This window comes from Suricata suricatta, chromosome 6 (genome assembly GCF_006229205.1).
Source record: "Suricata suricatta isolate VVHF042 chromosome 6, meerkat_22Aug2017_6uvM2_HiC, whole genome shotgun sequence".
Classification (NCBI taxonomy): domain Eukaryota; kingdom Metazoa; phylum Chordata; class Mammalia; order Carnivora; family Herpestidae; genus Suricata; species Suricata suricatta.
In genome coordinates, this window is record NC_043705.1 from 23,732,486 (window position 1) to 23,753,297 (window position 20,812).

Consider the following 20,812-nt stretch of genomic DNA (forward strand, 5'->3'; position numbering starts at 1 on the left):
AAAATAAACATTAAAAAAAAAAGAAATAGTATGGAAAACAATTTGACAATAAAATATTATGGAAAAGAAAAAGAAATATATTTTCACTGAAGTATTCTCCTTCCCAAGCTGTTATTTTGGAAGTGCAGTTAGCTAAAGATGCATAACTCATTAATGCAAATAAGCTTTATTAAACCACTGCTTTCTATTTAAAGAGGTCCTGGTCCAGTGGTTCTTAGTCTTTTTTGAGGTCACACACCCCTTTGAAAATAAAAAAAATAAATAAATGGACAAACATCCAGAATTTTACATACCATTTGTGGATCTCAAGGACCCCTTTATTGACCCTACTCTGGAGTTCTGAGTTTTGTGAGAGGATGGTACATGGGAAGAGGTGGGGGGGGAGGGGGGAAACAGGCACAAACAAGGAACCTGGGTGCTGCTAGAGATCACTTGTGGTTTTCCCCAAGGCTAGTAATGTGAACATGTTAGAAATGAATGTCTGTCACCCAACTGTGGTCACTGCCCTGCCCTAGAGAGAAGGTATGCTTCCGTCAGCAGTGATGTTGGGGACTTTGCACCACTTCTCTCAGCTCCCAAGGCCATGTGCAGTCTATCTCCAATGAGCTGGATGGAGAGAAAGCCGCCACAGGGACTCTAGAGCTGGCTTTGTGCCAGAGGAGACAGAAGATGCCTTGTGTCCATCTGTTGAGTCGAGGTCCTATTGGCAAGGTGACAGGGCCATTAGCCTTCTACTGCCACCCCCAGCGGGAGTGGGAGCTTGACCACTCCAGACTATATGTTAAAACTTTGACTCTGAGATCTGTTTTATTTTCTTTGGGGAAGTCACTTTTACAAATCAGCTTGTAATTCCCTCGGTATTGTTTGGTTCAAACTAGGGGAAACATGGGGAAAGTTTTTGGATCCAGACTTCATTCGAAAGCATCACAGGGGATTTTGGAAGTGATGCAGCATAGCGAAACAAGCAGAGTGATCATTTGTAGTCCCGTGCTTGTTATGTGAAGCTCTTTATGCTGTGGTGACTCAAGGAGGCAGAATTTCCCCTTCTTGAGCCAGCTGGACAAGTGTCAACACTTCTGTCTTTGTGAGCTCTGGCACAGAGGAGGAGGAGCAAGGCCTGGATTAGGGGAAGTCTGCAGGGTCTGGGGGGCTGGGTCCAGCTTAACACACGTGAAACTAAGTGGTCCTTCTCTTGAGCCAGTCAGCCAGGTCCCCCCTGCCCCACAGAGCCATCTGCAGCCCCTGGCATGACACCCTTTCCAAATTGGACACCAGCACATGTTTGTTGAATTGATCAGAGACTCACCTCTCACCTCCATCCTGTCCCAGAACAAATCCCGGGCTTTGCCTGTCACACTCAGGCAGGCACTTCCTCATGGTCAGAACCAGTTTTTCCCACACTCACGGTCAGACTCTCTCCATTACTTCTTTGTGTTTTGCAGTATTTGCGATTTTTGTTATTATTTTTCTGTCCACTGGATTTCTTGATATTAAAGATTTCTTAAATAGGATACAAAAAGCACTAGTCATAGATGAAGACATAGATATATTGACCTTTCATGAACTTTTGTTCATCAAAAGTTACAAGCAAAAGAGTGAAAAGGCAAGTCATAGACTGATATTTTCAGTGATGTACCTGGCAGAGGACTTATATTTAGAATGTACAAAAAACTCCAGCAAGTCAATCAGGAAAGACAAAATAGGCAAAAGTCTGGATCAGCCACATCTTAAAAATGCATATCTATATAGCCAATAAGCAAATTAAAAGCGTACAAGATACACTACATACCGACCCAGAGGACTAAGACTTAAGATTGACAGTACCAAATATTGGCAAACCCTCATAAGCTCCTGGCCAAAATGTCAAGTAGTATATCACCTTGGAAAAATATGTAGCAGTACCTGTGAAAGCTGAGATTATACCCATTTCATAAACTATCAATTCTGCTTCGGGTATATACTCAAGAGGAGTGAGTCTATATGTCCACCAATGTCTGTAATATTTTTACTCACAGAAGTCCCAAATTGGAAACAGCCCAAATGTCCATCAGTAGTAGAATGGAGAACTAAATTGTGTCATATCCATACAATGGAACACATCAGAGCAATTTTTAAAATAACTATGGTGAAACAGAACAACATGGGTGAATCTCACAGACATGTTGAACAGAATCAGCCGGACACCAGAAAAGGGTGCGTTATATGATTCTGTGCTCCCAAAGGATAGGACCACACCTTGCATCTCTGAAACCCCAGAGCCTAGCACAGTTCCTGTCGCATACGGCCGGCTCTCATGTGATGTTTGTTGACAGAGTGAGTGAAGTCAAGGCCCTTACTCCTGAAGGTGCCTTCAGAGTAACGTTTGTGTACACATGAGAGTGTAATCAGTCTGGGAGGCAGTTAACAAATGCTCACAATTTGCTGTAAAATGAAGCAGAAAATGCATGCTGTAAAGAGCAGAAAGGAAGCCCTTTCACCAGGATGGGGAGGGGAATGGCAGCAGGGCTGCGTGTTCTGGGAAGAGATGCTCAGAGGTGCTGGGGGACCAGGGGGCTTCCTGAGAGGGATAGTATTGTGCTGAACTGTAAAAGTGGGTTGAGATGACAAGAGGCAGAAGAGGCCTGGGAAGGGCAGCCCAGGCTTGGGGAGTCGCATAACCAGGTAGTTCTTGAGACTTAGTGCGAGTCAGAATTGCCTGGAAGCCTTGTGAAATCACAGATGATGGGACCCCACCACAAAGATTCTGACTGAGCAGGTCTGGGACAGGAGCCTGAGACTTTGCATTTCTTTTTTTTTTTATTTTTTTTTATTTTTTATTTTTGAAAGACAGAGAGAGACAGCGTGAGCAGGGGAGGGTCAGAGAGAGAGGGAGTTACAGAATCTGAAACAGGCTCCAGGCTCTGAGCTAGCGGTCAGCACAGAGCCCGATACAGGGCTCGAACCCACAAAATGCAAGATCATGCTATGAGCCGAAGCTGGACGATTAACCGACTGAACCACCCAAGCACCCCGAGACTTTGCATTTCTAACAAGTGCCATGTGATGTGGATGCTGCTGGTCTAGAAGTCACACTTTTGAGAACCACTGACTTAAGCAAAACCAGCTGGTCCAGCCAATTGCATCACACCTGAGCCACAGTGTTAGGTAAGCCAATGGCAAGATGGGAGCTGGGTGTGGACAGGTGTAGTGGGGTGTGGCCTGGAGGCTGAGGAATTTAGACATAACTCTGTAGACTTAATTTAAGCCGCGTGGATGGACATGTGTAACGAGTGGTTTCTCGGATATCCCTGTTCCAGCGTGTGGGGACCCTCGGCGTGAAGCTTAAAGCTATACAGATTGGCATGTGATAGATTCATACCACATTTGGCTTTGTAGAGACCAGCTCTGCACACAGCACATCTACAGAGGGAGACTCTGTTTACACTGATGGGCAAACAACGATTGAAAACAGGCATCATTTTATTTTCAACTTTTTTAAATTTTATTTTTTAAATTTAATTCCTATATAGTTAACAGACGGTATTACATTAGTTTCACATGTTCAATATAGTGATTCAACACTTCTATATATTACTCAAGTGAATGCTCATCACAGTGAGTGCCCTCCTTAAGCCCCATCCCCCATTTCACCCATCTCCCAACCCCCTCCCTCCCCTCTGGTAACCACAGTTTTCTTCTATAGAGTTAAGAATATGTTTCTTGGTTTGTCTCTCTTGTTCTCTTTTTTTTTCCTTTGCTCATTTGTATTATTTCTTAAATTCCACATCTGAGTGAAATCATATGCTTTTGTTTCTCTCTAACTTATTTCTCTTAGCATTATAATGTTTGGCTCCACCTATGACATTGCAAATGGCAGAGTTCATTCTTCTGTGTGGCTGAATAATATTCCAGTGTGTGTATATATGCACCACATCTTCTTTGCCCATTCATCTATTGGTGCATACTTGGGCTGCTTCCATAATTCGGCTATTGTAAATAATGCTGCTGTAAACATAGGGGTGCATGTTCCCTTTGAATTAGTGTTTTTGTATTTTAGGGGTAAATAGTAGTGTGATCACTGGATTGTAGGGTAGTTCTATTTCTAACTTTTTGAGGAGCCACAGTGGCTGAGGGTTCCCCTTTCTCCACATCCTCACCAACATTTGTTTCTTGTGTCTTTTACTTTAGCCATTCTTACAGGTGTGGGGCGAGATATCATTGCAGTTTTGATTTGCATTTCCCTGAAGATAGGGGATGTTGAGTGTCTTTTCATGCGTCTCCTGGCCATGTGGATGCAAAGAGGCATCATTTCAAACATGCAACATCAAGATTATTTATAGCCCTGCGGTACATGCAGGCTGTGGGGATGGCAGGCGGGAAAGAATCTGCTGATCTGACCTTTCAGGCAAAAGCATCAGCTTTACTCTCAGTAAAGAAATGATTGCTCTAGATTTTTCTTTCTCGTAGCCCACAGCCCTCCCAGATTCCCAAGGACAAATATGTCACACCACATACTCAGTCTGTTTCTATTTCCAGAGAGATACCTAGACCCTGGAGGTTTCCCCCAAAAGGTCTCTCTTTGGCTAAAGAAGGGAGAGATAGTCACTTGGGTGTGGTTTGGGGAGGAAGGTCAACTCGGAATGCCTCAGGTGAAGAGTCCCTGCCCCTCCCTGGGGTTGTCCTGTCAGGACACCAGACCAGTCGGACAGGCCCTTTCCTGGATGACCCCAGCACTCAAACCAGATGCCATCTGTCATCTTGGGTACTGGCTTCCAGTTATACCTCCAATAAACTACACTAAGTTAGGACCAACTCTCCACAAAGTAATCTGGGTGTGGTAGAGACACAGATGAATCAGCCACAGACCAACCCTCCAGAAACACACAGTTTAATAGGGTGAAGGAGACAGAGAAAGAGAGAGAGAGGCCATTCCTGATCATTAAAAACCTCCTTCCTGGTCTCTTGTTTCCTCCCCTTCACATCTCTGGCCTAGGTCTAGCCACCTCCTCTCCCTCACTCCCCAGCAGCTGGAGACTGGGGCCTGTCACCATTCAGCAGGATCCTGGGGTCACAGAGATGAGCACATCGAGATGCTTTGGTTCTGATGGGGAGCCTTTCCTGCCCCATCGCTGGGGATAGGGCGGCTCTGCGCAGGTGCCCTACAGCCACTCCCTCTGCTGCAGGAAGCCATGACCCTCTGCTCTGGGCTGAGGAGACCCAGGTCCCCTTGCTGCTGAGCTCCACATTGATAAAGGGAAGCTGGGAACCCCTGACTTTTCATCACCCTGGCCCAGACTACTCAAATCACAGGTCTCTGGGGGTTGCCGCTGTGGCATTCATGATTATCCACAGAAAGATGAGAGGGGGCTCAGAGGACTGTCACTGCTCTGCTGATTTCCTAAGGACCTCCTTTTTCTTGGGAGTCCTGCCTGTCTTTTCCCTCGGAGACACAGAAACTGGCTCCTTTCCTCCTCATCACCCCCCTCCCCAACTCCCATTTTCAAGAGAAGCACATAGAAGAGAACAGGGACCCAGAAATCAGAACCAGATTTAGATCTTACTCTGAAAAGCACCTAATCTTTCTGAACCTCAATTCCCTTAAATGTAGAACGATGATAACAACCTTGCTTACTTCATAGTGTTGTTCAGAGGCACAGAGGATACAGAAGCAAAATTCTTGTCCTTTAGCTGCCCTGAACCCTAAAAAGGGAGTTGGACAAGCACACACACAGTTCGATATGTACCAGGCCAGAGGCTTGCCTGGGCAGCATATACTGATCAGAGTGGAGGCAAACTTATTCTATCTAGCAGGGGGAAACTCAGGGCCTCCTGTCCCTGCCATGGGATGTGGGGTATGGAAGCAAGTTTCCAGGGCTTTGGACCAGTGTTTGTTGAACACCAGACACTATGTTAAATATTTTACCCATGTTTTATTTAATTTTCACAACAACCCTATGAGATAGGTTTTATAGATAAGCAAACTAAGGTTTAGAAAGGATCATGCATTAGAGCGCCTGGGTGGCTTAGTCAGTTGGGTGTCCAACTTTTGATTTTGGCTCAGGTCATGATCCCAAGGTCATGGGATCAAGCCTTGTGTCAGCCTCTGTGCTGAGTGTGGAGCCTGCTTAAGATTCTCTTTCTGTCTTGCTCTGCCCCTCTCCCTGGCTCACTCTCTTTCTCAAAAAAAAAAAAAAAAAAGGATCATTCATTACCTTGGTATAGTATTTATTAAACATCTACTACATGCTGAGTGTTGCAGACCTAACAGTACACAACAGACTCATTGCCCCACTTCTGGAACTTGCATCCCATAGGTGAAGTGACTTGACCAAAATGAGACTGGAATGTGCCAGAGCTGGGATTTAAACCCAGGTCTTGTAGCCTGCTGGGCTTGTTCTTTCCCCACCTTTCCCCAGAACTCACTGCTCCTTAGGACAGTCCTCTCATGCAGGGCATAGACTGTCCCTGACAGCCCTTCTGGGTAAATTCAAGGATTCAGAAGCAAGGCTGGATCAGAGATAGGAGAGGAGCTGCCATTTCCATAGAACCTTCTGTGTACCAAGCCTACCCTGGCAGCCCTTCCCCAAAGAAAGGCCTAAAGCCTAACCACCTTCCCCAGGGAGGGATGGAAAGGGGAGCTTCCCCAAGGGGATTTCAAGGGAAGATGGGGGTGTTCTTTATGCTTGCATCAGGAGACACCCTCTTCCTGCCTCAGGTGGGGAATCCCTCTGGATTTCACTGGGTTTAAGAGAGGCCTATTGTTTTCCTATTGTTTAGGCCCTCAAGGGAGGAAAACTCGGGACCTGGCTATATCTGAGGATTGAGTCAGCCTTTGGCATCTGAATGATCTCTGGCTCCTTGTTACATGGCTCAGCTCTGCCCTTCCACTGTCCTCAGCACCAGGCTGCTTCTTGATGCCATGAGACCCATGACACTCCCACTTGCAAGTGACAGTTTCTTTTAACCCAAGAAAACAGGGATTTGCAAACCTAGTCCAGTAAGGGAAAAAAAAAGAAAAAAGAAAAAAAGAAAAAAGATTGTTTACTATAGCATTTACTCCTAGTAGCAGTCACTTGGAAATGATCTAAATGGCCAATGTTTGGGGTTTAAATAAAGTATGGCAAAAGTATACATTCAGTGGAATACTATATAGCCTTTAAAAATCATCATTTAAGGGCACCTGGGTGGCTCAGTTGGTTGAGGGTCCAACTTTGGCTCAGGTCATGATCTCATAGTTCACGAGTTTGAGCCCTTTGTAGGGTCCTATGCTGACAGCTCAGAGCCTGGAGCCTGATTCGGATTCTGTGTCTTACTCTCTGCCCTCCCCCACTCATGCTCTGTCTCTCTGTCTTTCTCTCTCAAAAATAAATAAACATGAATAAATGGGCAGAAGGCATGAATAGACACTTCTCCAAAGAGGACATCCAGGTGGCCAACAGGCACATGAAACGATGCTCAGCATCACTCATCATCAGGGAAATACAAATCAAAACCACACTGAGATACCACCTCACGTCAGTCAGAGTGGCCAAAATGAACAAATCAGGAGACTATAGATGCTGGCGAGGATGTGGAGAGACAAGCACCCTCCTACACTGTTGGTGGGAATGTAAACTGGTGCAGTTGCTCTGGAAAACAGTGTGGAGGTTCCTCAAAAAAAACTATCATTAGAACTCCCCTATCACCCAACAATACTACTGCTGGGGATTTATCCAAGGGATACAGATGTGCTGATGCACAGGGGCACATGTACCCCAGTGTTTATAGCGGCACTTTCAACAGTAGCCAAGTCATGGACAGAGCCTAAATGTCCATCAACTGAGGAATGGATCAAGAAGATGTGGTTTATATATACAATGGAATACTACATGGCCATGAGAAAGAATGAAATATGGCTATTTGTAGCAAAGTGGCCTCAAAGGTGTCATGCTAAGCAAAATAAGTCAGGCAGAGAAGGACAGATACCATATGTTTTCACTCATAGGTCTAACAGGAGAAACCTAACAGAGGACCATGGGGAGGGGAAGGGGGAGGGGGCAAGGGGAGTGATGATCATGGAGGAGGGCACTTGTGGGGAAGAGCACTGGGTGTTATATGGAAGCCAATTTTACAATAAACTATATATTAAAAAATAAATAAAACATTTAAAAAGTTAAAAATCATTGTATAGATAATTAAATGACATCAGAAGAATGTTTATAATAGGTTTAGTCAAAATTCATAACTAAAAGAGTGTACACAGAACAGAATGGGCAACCTGATCTCATTTTTAAACCCTATATGTATGTATGCATAGAAAAATGTCTATAAGGATGCATACCAAGTGTGAAGAGAAGTAATCTCTGGGTGGTAGAACTCTAAGTAATTTTTTTTCTTCTCTTTTTAATATTTTTCTATTCCTTCAGTGAAAATGCATGTTTTTTGTTAATCATGGAGAGAAAGTCCCACCGTATATATTAAAGAGAGAAGAGAAAGAGAATGTCTCCTTTTGTCCCTATACTTAAATGACCACAGGCCCCAGCCAGCTCTGGCAGATCTGAAAGCCCAAGAGGAGTGGGGTAGGGGCCAGCTTGAGGAGAACTAGCTGGGCACCATCTCCCAGAGAGGCCGCCTGATCACACAGCCTGGCTGAAGGAGGCCCCTCCCATGCTTTCACCCCCTCTCTCACCTGATTATATCATCTTCATTGCATTGTCCACATCTGAAATGTCCTGCCTGTGCATCTGTCTCTTGGGCGATTGTCTCCTCCACCACAAGGCAAGCTCCATGAGAGCAGGGACACTACTTATCCTGTTCCCTCTGACTTCCCCTGAGGACCAGGGGCCCAAGTGAGATCTTGGTTTGTAAACAGCAGAGGACATACTCAGCAGCCCCAAGCTATGAGCATTGATCCTAAAGGTACACGTAACAGTGAGAAAATGGGAACTACTTCATGAAAGTCTGGAAACAGGCTGATAGCCGGCTCAGGGGGCCAGAACTGGAGGAAGCTCAGTGGCCTGGAGAACCTGATCCGGCTTGGTGACCATGGCTGCCACTGATACATGTTAGGGGAGTGCCAGCTTTGTGCATTACATTTTATAAATGAGTGGAGTGAAGGTAGCAGCAGTTTATCTGATCATTGCTTACCCCTTCACTTTCCAGTCTCCTGCTGCCGCCAAATCAGTCTGCCCTCCAGACTGATGACTTCATTTCTTCTCTTTTGAGCCTGTTGCAGTCAGGTTCCCATCCCAGCCATTCCACGGAATCTGCCCTTGTTTAAGATCAACTGTGACCCTGTAATGCCAAATCCAGTGATTAATTCTTCATCCTCTCATGAGTTGACCTATCACAATGGATTGCTCCATCCTCCTTAAAACCCTTTCTCTCCTATTGTACTTGCTACTCCTTCTCAGTCTTCATTGTGGAATAATTGAGTGGGACTCAGTCCTTAGACTGACACTTTCCCTACGACAGTACCCCCTTGGTGCTCTCATCCTAGGTCATTGCTTTAAACAGCTACGTGATGAGCACTTGCACATCTTCACTTCTGGCCTGGATCTCTCCCCTGAACGCAGATATCCACCTGCCTACAGGCCTCTCCAATTGAGTGTCTAACAGGCATCTCTTACTTAACATGTCCCAAACTAAGTTCCTTATCTTCCCCAAATGTGCTCCATCAGTAGGCTTCTGCAAGGCAGATAATGGCAATTCTGGGCTCCCATTTGCTCAGGCCAAAAATCTCAGAGTCCTACTTGAATTATTTATTTCAAATCTACCTGTAATCCATCAGCAAATCCTGTTGACTCTTCTTTATTTTTTTTTAATGTTTTTTATTTATTTTTGAGAGACGGAGAGAGACAGCCAGAGCAGGGGAGGGTCAGAGAGAGAGGGAGATACAGAATCTGAAGCAGGCTCCAGGCTCTGAGCTAGCTGTCAGCACAGAGCCTGACTGAGGGCTTGAACCCATGAACCGTGAGATCATAACCTGAGCTGAAGCCAGATGCTTAACCGACTGAGCCCCACAGGTGGCCCCTGTTGACTCTTCTTAATAGATTCTGACCATATCTTAATACCTCCATGCTGCCTCTCTAGTCCAAGTTATCATTGTCTCTTGCCAGAATTTCTGCAATAGCCTCCTACCTGGTTGGTTCTACCTGTACTCCCTAATGTATTCTCAAGAGAGCATCCAGAGTGATATTGTTAAAATGTGAGTCACATTGGGGCACCTGGGAGGCTCAGTGGTTAAACGTCCAACTTCAGCTCAGGGCGTGATCTCATGGTTCGTGGGTTCAAGTCCTGCATCGGGCTCTGTGCTGACAGCTCAGAGCCTGGAGCCTGCTTCAGATTCTGTGTCTCCCTCTCTCTCTGACCCTCCCCTGCTCACTCTGTCTCTCTCTCTCTCTCTCTCTCAAAAATAAACAAAACATTAAAAAAAATTTTAATGTGAGTCACATCATGTCACTTTTCTGTGTAAAACTCTAGTGGCTCCCATCTGAGTCAAAGCTCAAGTTTATTCAAGGGCCTTCCTGTAGTGCCCTACATGCTTGGAGCTTTGCTACCTCTCCAGTTCCCTCTCTTACTTCCCCTTCACTCAGTCTCCTCCGGCCATACCACCCTTTCCCGCTGATGTGTACCATGTTAGGCAGGCTCTCACCTGTGGGCTTTTGTACATGCTGCTCCCTCCACCTGGAAATCTTCTTCCCTATTAAATGTCAGGGTTCATGTCCTCGTTTCTTTCAGATCTTTGTTCATAATTCACCTTCTCTGGCCATACTATTTAGAATTTTGGTACTCTTTCCCCCTTCCCCCTCTGCTACTCTATTCTTCCTCCAGAGCACTTTCCTCTTCTTACTATTATATATTTTTTCTTTCTTTGGTTGTTGGTCTCCCCTAGTAGACTGCAAGCTCTGTGAGGACAGGGGTTTAGTCTCTTCTGTCTTCTGCTGTATCTCCAGAGCCTGAAGACAGTGCTTGGCATATAGTTGGTGCTGAGTAAATATTTGAGGATTGGCTATATGACTGAAAATACATGAAAGCATGACTTACTGTTTATAAAAGTCCTTTGAGACAAGGTGGAAAGATCAGTGAGGTTCCTGCCAGCATAGGATCATTAATAGACCCAGTGAGAAAGAAATGCCCCAAGTGCAGAATGCCCCTGAGTGGAAGTCATGGTGCCCGTGCCTGACCTGGGCCAGCATGCAGCCAGCTCACACCTCAGTGGCTTCTGAAGAACTCACCACAGATGAGCACACCCCACTTCATTTCCATCCAGGCCTCTTTTGCCCCAAGGCCTGCCCTCAGTGCTCTGCCTCAATCATTTACTTTCTTTTTTTCTCTAGGTGCCAGGGTTTGCAGCCTATTGGAGGAAAACAACATCAAGGTAAGACAACAATAAGACTGTCTTATTTGGGACTTCAATTTAAAGTGCTTTGGAAGATATTCAAGGAACACCAGAGTGTTGAAAGTGTTTGGCAGCTGGGTAAAGTGAAGGTCCAGGGGACTTGCGTTGACTTCCTGGGTAGAGTGTGAACGTTGAGGACAGGAAGGCCAGCTCAGTGTTGAGCCATGAATCGTCAGAGGTGGCTGCAGGGTCTTTAGGCCCAAGAAGTCTGTGCTCCCTTTGGGAAAACAGGGCACCCTTCCCCAAGCCAGTCAGTTGTGCCCTCAGCCTCGCCCTCCTGCTCTGCTTTCCTTACCTCCCTCCAGGCCTCTGTCCTTCATCCCTTGCTCTTCTGCCAAGCCTGCTGAAGTCAGGGCATCCTGGATTTTTATTTTTGTTTTTGTTTGTTTAAGCAGGATGGCTTGGGTCTAGATCCAGAGAAATAGAGGATGCTTCCTGCGTAGGAGTTCTCTGATTCTGTGTTAAATGTGGTCTTCATTTTAAAGAGTGAAAACACTCAGTAAATGATGAGTGGTAGGGAAATGTGAACTGATGTGTACTGCTGACGTGATTCGAAAAGAGGCTTTTGAAAACCAGCTTTAAAAATGTGTCCAGGCTTTTACCAAGCAGTTCTACTTTCTGGAATTTATCCTAGGAAAATAATCCCAGTTGTGCAAAGGTATATGTGCAAAGGTTATATATTTATAACTGCATTGTTTTATAATAGAAAAAAAGAGAAATATCAGAAAGCCCAAGAAAAAGGAATTGGTTCTTTAAAGCCTGGCACATCCGCAGAAGGGCAGCAGAATGACCTAGGTGTATATTTATTGGCAAGAAAGACATTTGCATATATTGCAAAGTAAAGGAAAAAAATTAACAAAACTTACAAAACATGCAAAGCAAGTGGATTGGGACTCAGGCTGGAGGGCTGAAATCCAGATCCATCTCCTAACCCAAACCATGTGGGAACTCAGGCAAGTGATGTGATCTCACTGAGCCCCTATTTCCTGCCAGTAAAACAGGGATAATAACATGGTTGCAAGAACTGGGTGGGATTAACACATCCAAAGTCCTCAGCACACGGTCCGGCCTGGGTTGAGTACTCAGCAGATGGGTACCCAGACGTGATGTTTATGCCAGTGTATAAGCCTGGAAACATTTTGGAAATTCATGACAAGTAATGGTTTTATTTGGCTGGTAGAATTCTGGATGACTTTCAATATTTTCTTATTTTTCTATGAGAAATACAGGTTACTTATTTAATGATGATGTAATTTTTAAAAGGAAGTAACAATGGGAAAGGTTAAAGGAAAGAAAAAGAAATTCCACCTTGCATTTGGCAGGCAAGCCAGCTGAACAGCGCCTGGGGCAGAGCCCTGGAGGACTGAGGGAGAGGCAGGAAGGAGGGGGAAGGGGAAAGGAGGAAAGAAGGAAAAGGACAGTTAGGCTTGAGGAGTGGTGCCAAAGGAGATGCACCTCAGAGTTAAGACTCAAGGACCTACAGGCATGTTCCCCACTTCCGCCACCCCTGGGGAGCTCCTGGTAGGAGATACGGTGACTCAAGGTCCCTCTGCCCCGTGAGATGACGGTGAGTGTGTGCAGCCACCTTTGGCAGCTGAGTGCATCCGAGGAGTCCCGGTCCTTCAGAAACTCAGCATCTTGTCCATGTCCAGAGTAGGAGAGGCAGGAAATCCTTGTGAATTCCTAAATTCCTAAAAGGAAGACTAGTTCCCTTCTCCTTCGGGCAGCCTGGCAGGATCCACATTCAAGAGCAGGGTCCCCCCCTGGCGCGCCTGGGCCAGTTAAGTGTCCTACTTCAGCTCAGGTCATGATCTCACAGTCCCTGAGTTCGGTGTCACATCAGGCTTTGTGCTTGACAGCTCAGAGCCTGGAACCTGCTTCAGATTCTGTGTCTTCTTCTCTCTCTCGCTCTCTTTCTCTGCCCCTCCCCCATTCGCCCTCTGTTTCTCTCAAAAATACAGCCTGCTGGGAAAGGGAGCCAGGGACTGGTGACCACCCAAGATTTGCCTGCCAGCTCCTATCCCCAGTCCCACCCACATCAATGAGGTGCCAATTTATTCAGCATTTCTTGGGGCAACGATCACCTGCATAAGAGAATTTTCCAAATAATCAAACTTAATCCCATCACATTGTAATGTTTAATTAATTTCTGTTTTATCAAAATCATGCATGCTTTGGTTTATATATCAACAGTACAGGGAGGCTTGTAATAAGAATTCCCTCCCTACCTTTCTTGGTGCCACTCTCTCTAGAGGTAGCCTCTTTCTACTCTCATTAGTTTCTATTTCTGTTTATACTGTTATTTCTTGAATTGCCTATTTTAGACATCTGTTGACTTCTTGTGAGAGACAAGAATTGAGCTTTCCTACAAAACTACTTCCAGTTCTCCTCCCTCCATCTCCCAGTAAAAATATAGCATGATTTTCAGTTGACTCAGTAGTGAATGTAGACACATTCTTCACTGCTGAGCTAAGTGGTCTGTTGTGTGTCTTTGAAGTCTAGGGGAAAAGAATCTTATATCTTTGATAATCTTGTCCCCTTTATTTTACCTGTTGGACCTACTGGATTACTCTTCTGATTTTCTTGTATTTTCTCTATTTCCCTCCCTTTGTCTTTTGTGTCTACTTTCTTGGGAAACTTTATCCTCTAACCCTTCTGCTGATTTTGTCTTAATTGTGACCTTCATAGTTTTAATATACAATTATTCATGTTATCTGTGACTTTTTTCATAATATCACATTCTTGTTTTATGGATATGCTATTGTCGTCTTATCTCTCTGAAGGCATAATTTCTTTTTCTTTTGTCTGTTTTGATATTCTTCTATTCTCTTTGTTGTCTTTGTCTCCACCTAGCTCCTTTTTGTTTGTTTCTTTTCTCTCTTTCATGTTGGAAGCTTTTCTCAAAGGTCAAATGTCTTGGCTGTTCGTTAATATTCATGAATTAATCAATAAAATATCTGAATCAAACTGTGTGTTTGGGGACAACCATCAACTGGGGCTTTGCTATAGGAGAAAGCCAGCCTTCTCATCAACAAGGCTTGAAATGCCCAACTCTTTTCTCTAGAGCTGGGTTTCTCAACCTTGGTGCTGTTGATATTTTAGGACAAGTAACTCCTGATTGTCAGGGCTCTGGTGCACGGTTGAGTGTTTAGCAGTATCACTGAACTCTACTTCCAGATGCCAGTAGCAACTTCCCTTCCTGGAGTTGTGATAACCAAAAATGTCGAGAAACATTACTGGATGTCCCCTGGGGAGGCCAGATCACCCCTTTGAGAACCACTACTTGAGCCATTCTACTTCTCAAGAGAAGCACTCTGACTCCTTGTTCCCGTTACTTGTTACTGCATAACAAACCACCCCAGAACTTAGTAGCATCAACAACAGCCATTTTGTTATTCTGCAAGTCAGGAATTCAGAAAAGGCTCTTCTTTGCTGTACAACTTCTGGGCTCGGGTTGGGTTGACTGAAATGACTGGAGGCTGTGATGTGGAACAGCTGGGACTGAAGGATCTACTTTCAAGATGGTTCTCCACTTGGCAGGGATAGTGGGAAGCCTGGGCTCAGCTGGGACTGGTGACCTGCGAGACTGAACTTGACCTCTCTCGCATCCAGCCGGGGAGCTGGACCTCTTATATGGTAGCTCAAGGCTCCAGTGTGAATGCTCCAGCCAGCAACATGGGCGTTGCGTGGTCTTCTGTGACCTGGCCTTGGAAGTCACATGGCATCACTTCCACTGTAGTCACAAGGCTACCCAGATTCAGGGAAGGAGACCAACGCCCACTTCTCAGAAGATGTGTCAGAAAAATGTGCAGCCATGTTTGAAATTCACCACCCTCCAGAACAGGGTGACATATGCCTGGGGCAGAGTGAGGTGTAAAGAATGGGCACAGTGACTCACCCTTCGTTTTTCAGACTTTGCCCTCATCCCCCATTTGCATCCTTGTGTTCATCTGCCATCTTCTGCAGGAGCCTCTCCTGTTCAGGGTCTTTGGCCTCCTGCTGTGTGGGGTGGAGTGTGGGGTGGAATCTAGGAGGATTTCCCTGGTTCCTTACCCCACTGCTTCCTATATGAGACCACCACCATCATAATACCGAATTTTCCCAAGGTCTGAGCTCCTCCAGGGTTCTGGAGGTGGAGGGGCTTGCCTCCTGGCAGCATCCCCTCTGCAGGCCCTATGAGACCAGCTTCCTCCATCTGCTTTCCACCTTCCTGCTAAAATCTCATCCACCGATGTCTCCTTTACCATTCTCTTTGCACTTGAGGGATTATACCATTTTTTTCTTTTTTAAATTTATTTTTAAGTTCTTATTTAAATTTCAGTCAATTAACATGCAATGTAAAATTAGTTTCAGGGGTACAGTATTGTGATTCAAAAACTTCCATACCTCACCTGGTGCTCCTCACAAGCACTGTCTCCTTACTGCCCATCGTCTATGTCACCCAGTGCCCCCACTCTACCATTTTATTTCTTGACTGGCATTTCAGCAGCACTTCAGGAGAGAAAGAAGATTGGGACATATGACTGGCCTAACGTGTTTAACTGGAAGCCCTGTTTACTTCTTTTGGAAGGAGATACAGGTCTACTTTGTGTTGCCATCTTCCCTGCCCAGTTGCTCTGTTCATTAGTGCAGTGACCACATTTAACCCTTTGCTGGTAATTCAGAGTTATCTTTGTAAACATACGTGTTTACCTTGGAATTATTAGGCTGTGTAGAGCGATTTGTTCCCCCATGATGGAGACCAAGATCACTGTGTTTAAATTCCTCAAGCCTTTGTTCATGGTCTTCTCTGACTCGGGCTGCCTCTTGTCCCATTTATTTGTGGTGAGAGTGCCACATTACAGCACATTAACTTCTAATCAACTCCATTTGAGGATCCCTATCACTGGCTGCCCCTACCTGTTTTCTATCCTTCCCCACACCTTCCAGGATTTGACATTTGTGGATTGCATCAACCTGTGCTACCAGTTGTGTTTGGCTAATAGAAGGTCCCTGCAGGAGCCTGGAGGACAATGTTGTGTACTTTAGGATACTTTATCCCATTCCCCTCCCTAGCTAGGCCTCGATCAGCAGGGTCTGTTTTTCGCCCTGCAGCCATGAACCCTGCAGCAGCCCCCTCCTCTGAGCCTGTCCCCCTCCTCTGAGCCTGTCGAGGTTCCTGTAACCACTCCCTTGCCCTCCTCCCTTCAGGTAGGAGGTAACAGCTCCCTCGCCATTGCTGACTCCAGGACACTTCTCTTTCCCTTGCCCTTTGCCTTAGTCCTGCTCATTCGTCCTTCTGTAAGCTCCCCTCTGTTACCTGTGCAGTGTGCATCTGTTTCCCACTGGGACTCTGACCCTACAGAAACTTTTTCTGATTTGCTCCTAAAATAAGAACAGTCCCTGAATGAGCCCTGCGAGATCCTCTCAGGTGTTCTTCGCATGAGCTTTGTGACCTCTCTGGACTACTCAGGGCTTTTAAAGGTTCACTTTCTAGGTTTTTAACTATGATGCATGGTAGAGGGTCCTGGGTTAGTGACTTCTCCATGTGGGGCAATATTACTTATGGAGTATTTTGAGAAGGAAGATAAACATGTAAATAAAAGGAAACCAGGAGAGAGATTTTATGACATTTAGAAATTAGGTGACTGACTGGAAAATATAAACAGTTTCAGAAAATGAAGAAATACCTTCCTGAGTAACAGATCCTTGCTGGGTCTTGAAGGTAAAGTGTAGGCTCAGGGGACATCTGGGCCATGTGTGGGTGGGATTCTCTTGGATCTGATATTAAGAGTGCCTTTGGTCAGACCCACTAAGAGTGTGTGCTTCTGGGCCAGTAGCCTCTTTGATGCTTTTACTCTGAGGGTATCGTGTGCCTGTTTGTCCCCTGGGCTGAGGATAACAGAAAGCCCAAGGAGGCCCACGGCCTCGGCCCCAATCACACCTTATTCCCAGGAGGAGTGCCCCAGAGCCCAGCTGCTCTTCAGCCACCTCCGACACCAGCCTGCACGGCTCTCCTGCTGGAGTGCTGTCTGGATTCTCTTGCCTTCTCACTCCCCTGGTCTAGTCAGTCCTCAATTTTGTTTAATTTCTGCAGCCTATTAAAGCTTAAGTACCTCTAGGGAAAAATTAGAATCAAGAACTCTTCCTGGCCACCCATTTCCTGAAGCACAAAGAGGAAACATTTCATAAACTCTTTGTAAAGTAGTCAACAGGAAGGGGTAGGGGCACTCTGGCTGGCAGGAGTGGCCATGTGATACTTCACAGATGAGGGAGGTGAGATGGCACATGGGGGCTGAGGTCCCAGCCAGGGACAGCACAGGCACAGCCTCTGGCACCGTGTCTCTCTGGCCACTCCAGCAGACCGTGGATTCTCTGCCCTCCTGGGCCAGGAGAAAAGGCCTGGGGGCATCACCTCCATTTCCCATGGGGGAGACTGAAGCCAGAGAAATGGAGAGCTATAGCTTCAGTGGAGAGACACTCATATATTTACACCCTGACTTCCTTATTCATGCCTCTTTCACTTCTTGGGATTTTTTTTTTTAATTTGGGGAGCAGAAGACTGGGCAGTAGGAGATAGATTTCTTTGTTTCTAACTTGGCTGCCTCCAGTGAGGTAGCCTTTACCGGTTCAGCTTGTCCTCTTTCAGCCCACGCCACTCTGTGTCCCTCTGCCAAATGCAGTCAGCCAAGGCCCCCCCAGCACCCCACCTGGCTGAGTTGTAAGAGGCCCCAGGCCCCTTCGTGTTCACTCCTGCTCTGTAGACAGGATGCTATGAGGCGGACATGCAGGGACATGGACAGAGGAAGCAGCCCATGGCTGGAGGATGGAGGGCCCTGGGGGTCTGGGGGAAGCTTCTTAGGTCTTTCTGCACTGTCCCTCCCACAACAGAAGGTTCTTGGTCCAGGCACTGGGACGGGGCCCAGGTGGGTAGAACACCTGTGTAGTGTGTAAGCCTGTGTCTTGTCTTTTCCTGTCCAAGCTGCCCACTGTTGACCAGAGTATGCTGGAGGTGGCCATTGCTAGGCTGGCTACCTCTAACCACAAAGAGAGGAAGGAAAATTCTCAGCCCGGGTACTCGAACCAAGTTTTCAGCAAGATGTTGCAAGTTCCTAATCTGGACCCTGAGGCCAGGGAGTTTAGGCATCCTCTGGAACCCAGAGTTGACTGTTACTCACAAACATAGACATGCAGGGAACCTATCTACCCCCACCCCCCACAACATCACATCCTCAGCAGTGCCTCTGGCCTGGGTAATAGTCCCTGGGAAGCCCGGCTGCCACCTCTTTATAAATGGCCCTGTAGCAGCTGTGCTAAGCCACTTCTCCTGGGGCGGAGCTGGGGTCCACCTCACTGTCATTACACACCATTACAAACTGATGCAACCAGCTTTCAACAGACACTGCCAGGAGAGAAACACATTACAACAGCATGCTGCAATACTTCCTCTGCTCGTGCAGGAGCCTTGCTCACTCTTCAAACCCCAGTATCTCACTCCACCAGGCTGGACAGTGCCTTTTGCCAGGAGCATTCCAAGCCTTTGAGTGGATCTCCTTTTCCCAGAAATTAAACCAGTGGCTTTCAATCCAGGCTGCACATTACACTCCTCTAGGATACAAAAAAATATTGATGCCTGGGCCTTACTCTCACCCCAGAGATACCAACTGAATTTATCTGGGTTAAGAAAAAACAAAATCTAAGTGTGTATTAAAGAGTAACATATACGCAAAAACAACGACGACACAAACCCTAAGTATACATGTCGGTGAATTTTCACAAAATCAACTTACCCAGAGTAACCAGCATCCGGATCAAGAAGCACATCACCACCAACATCCCCTGGTGCCCCAAAGGGTAGCCATCATCTCATCTCTGATGGTAGAAATGAGTCTTGCCTGTTTTCAAGCTTCATATTCTATAAGTGGAATCATACAGTACATGAGCTTTCGTGCTCGGGTTCTCCCACTCAACATTATGCTTGTGAGATTCAAGCTGTGTGCTTATAGTTGCCATAGTTTCTACCATATGGATACTCCTCAGTTCATCTATTCATTTTAGTATTGATGGATATTTGGGTGTTTGGATTGTTGTTTAGGGTTTGGGGTTATTATGAGTGCTACTGCTCTGAGCCTTCCTGTGGTGTCTTTTGGGGCATGTCTGTGTGCATACTTAGTGGAAGGGCTCAGCAAGTCTGGGATACCAATGTGTTCAAGATCAGTACCTTATGCCAAACAAGGTACCCATTCACCCTCCCTCCAGCGATGTCTTAAGATTTCTGGTTGCTGCACCTCTTTGCCAACAATTGGTATTTTATCTCTCTCTCATGTTAGCCATTCTGGTGGGTGTGTAATGGTATTGCAGTGTGGTTTTAATTTGCATTTCCCTGATGACTAAGACAGTTGAGCACCTTTTCATATGTGTATTAGACATTTACACCCCCTCTTTGCAAAGTGCCTGTTGAAGTATTTGGACATGAGTATTTCTAAGAGTTCCTTAGGTGGTTCCTATGTGCAGCCAAGGTTGAAAACCATTGAACTAAACCACAAGTTAGTATCTGCTGCTCTGTTTCTCGATATCCTGCCCTTGAACTTGAGAGTATTTGGGATCTAAGGAGACCTCATGGACATGGGGAAAGATAACCTTCACCCCGTACACCAAGATGGGCCTACCAGGACGAAGCAAGAGACGGGAGCCAGAGTTTAGGCAGTTGCACATCTTTGGGAATATGGCCTCCCCTTAAGAAGAGCCCAGAGAGAGCCAGTGGTGTCCACAGCTGCCACAGACATTTCCTGACCACAAAAATGGTCCCTTGTTGATACCCCCATAGCCTCAGGCAATCATGTGGAGGAAGTGGAGGAGCCACATGCCAGGTACTTCCCAGTTTCTAGGCCAGCATGAATAGGACACAGCTCACGTGGGGGTTGTGGTCAAGCTGGGGACAGTGAAGCATGTGTTCTGGGGGCCTGGGTGGAGCTGAGGGAGGCCTGCCATCTGTGGCCTTTCTTCTGGGTGAAAGGGCAGCTAGTGAGGCCCTCCCCATGGGTCCCAGCCTGGCCGGGTCTTGAGTTCCGTGCCTCTGGATCTAGGTCTCAGTTGTTGTTTCCCCATCTATAATGATCTCCTCTATCCTCTGCTTCCCACCTTGAGGGCCCTGTTCCAGGACCTTCCATGGCCACCCCACCCCCAGTGGACCCCTAACTCTTCTGAGCTTCAGCTGCACTTAGAGTGAGACCATACAGTGTGGCTCCTGATTACATACCGCCTTGTATTGGGTCCCTGTTGCGTCATCTATGTTCATTCTATCCTCACCTCTGGGCTGCAGTTTCATCCCAGGGACTGCTGGGCACTTCTCTCTGCTTCCCAACAGTGGGTAGAATGGCATTTAGTAACTCAGTGATAACAACCTACAACTTGAAAAGGAAGATGCAGTAAAAATACAGACCACACACAGAGTCAGCATTTTCCTTCCCTCAG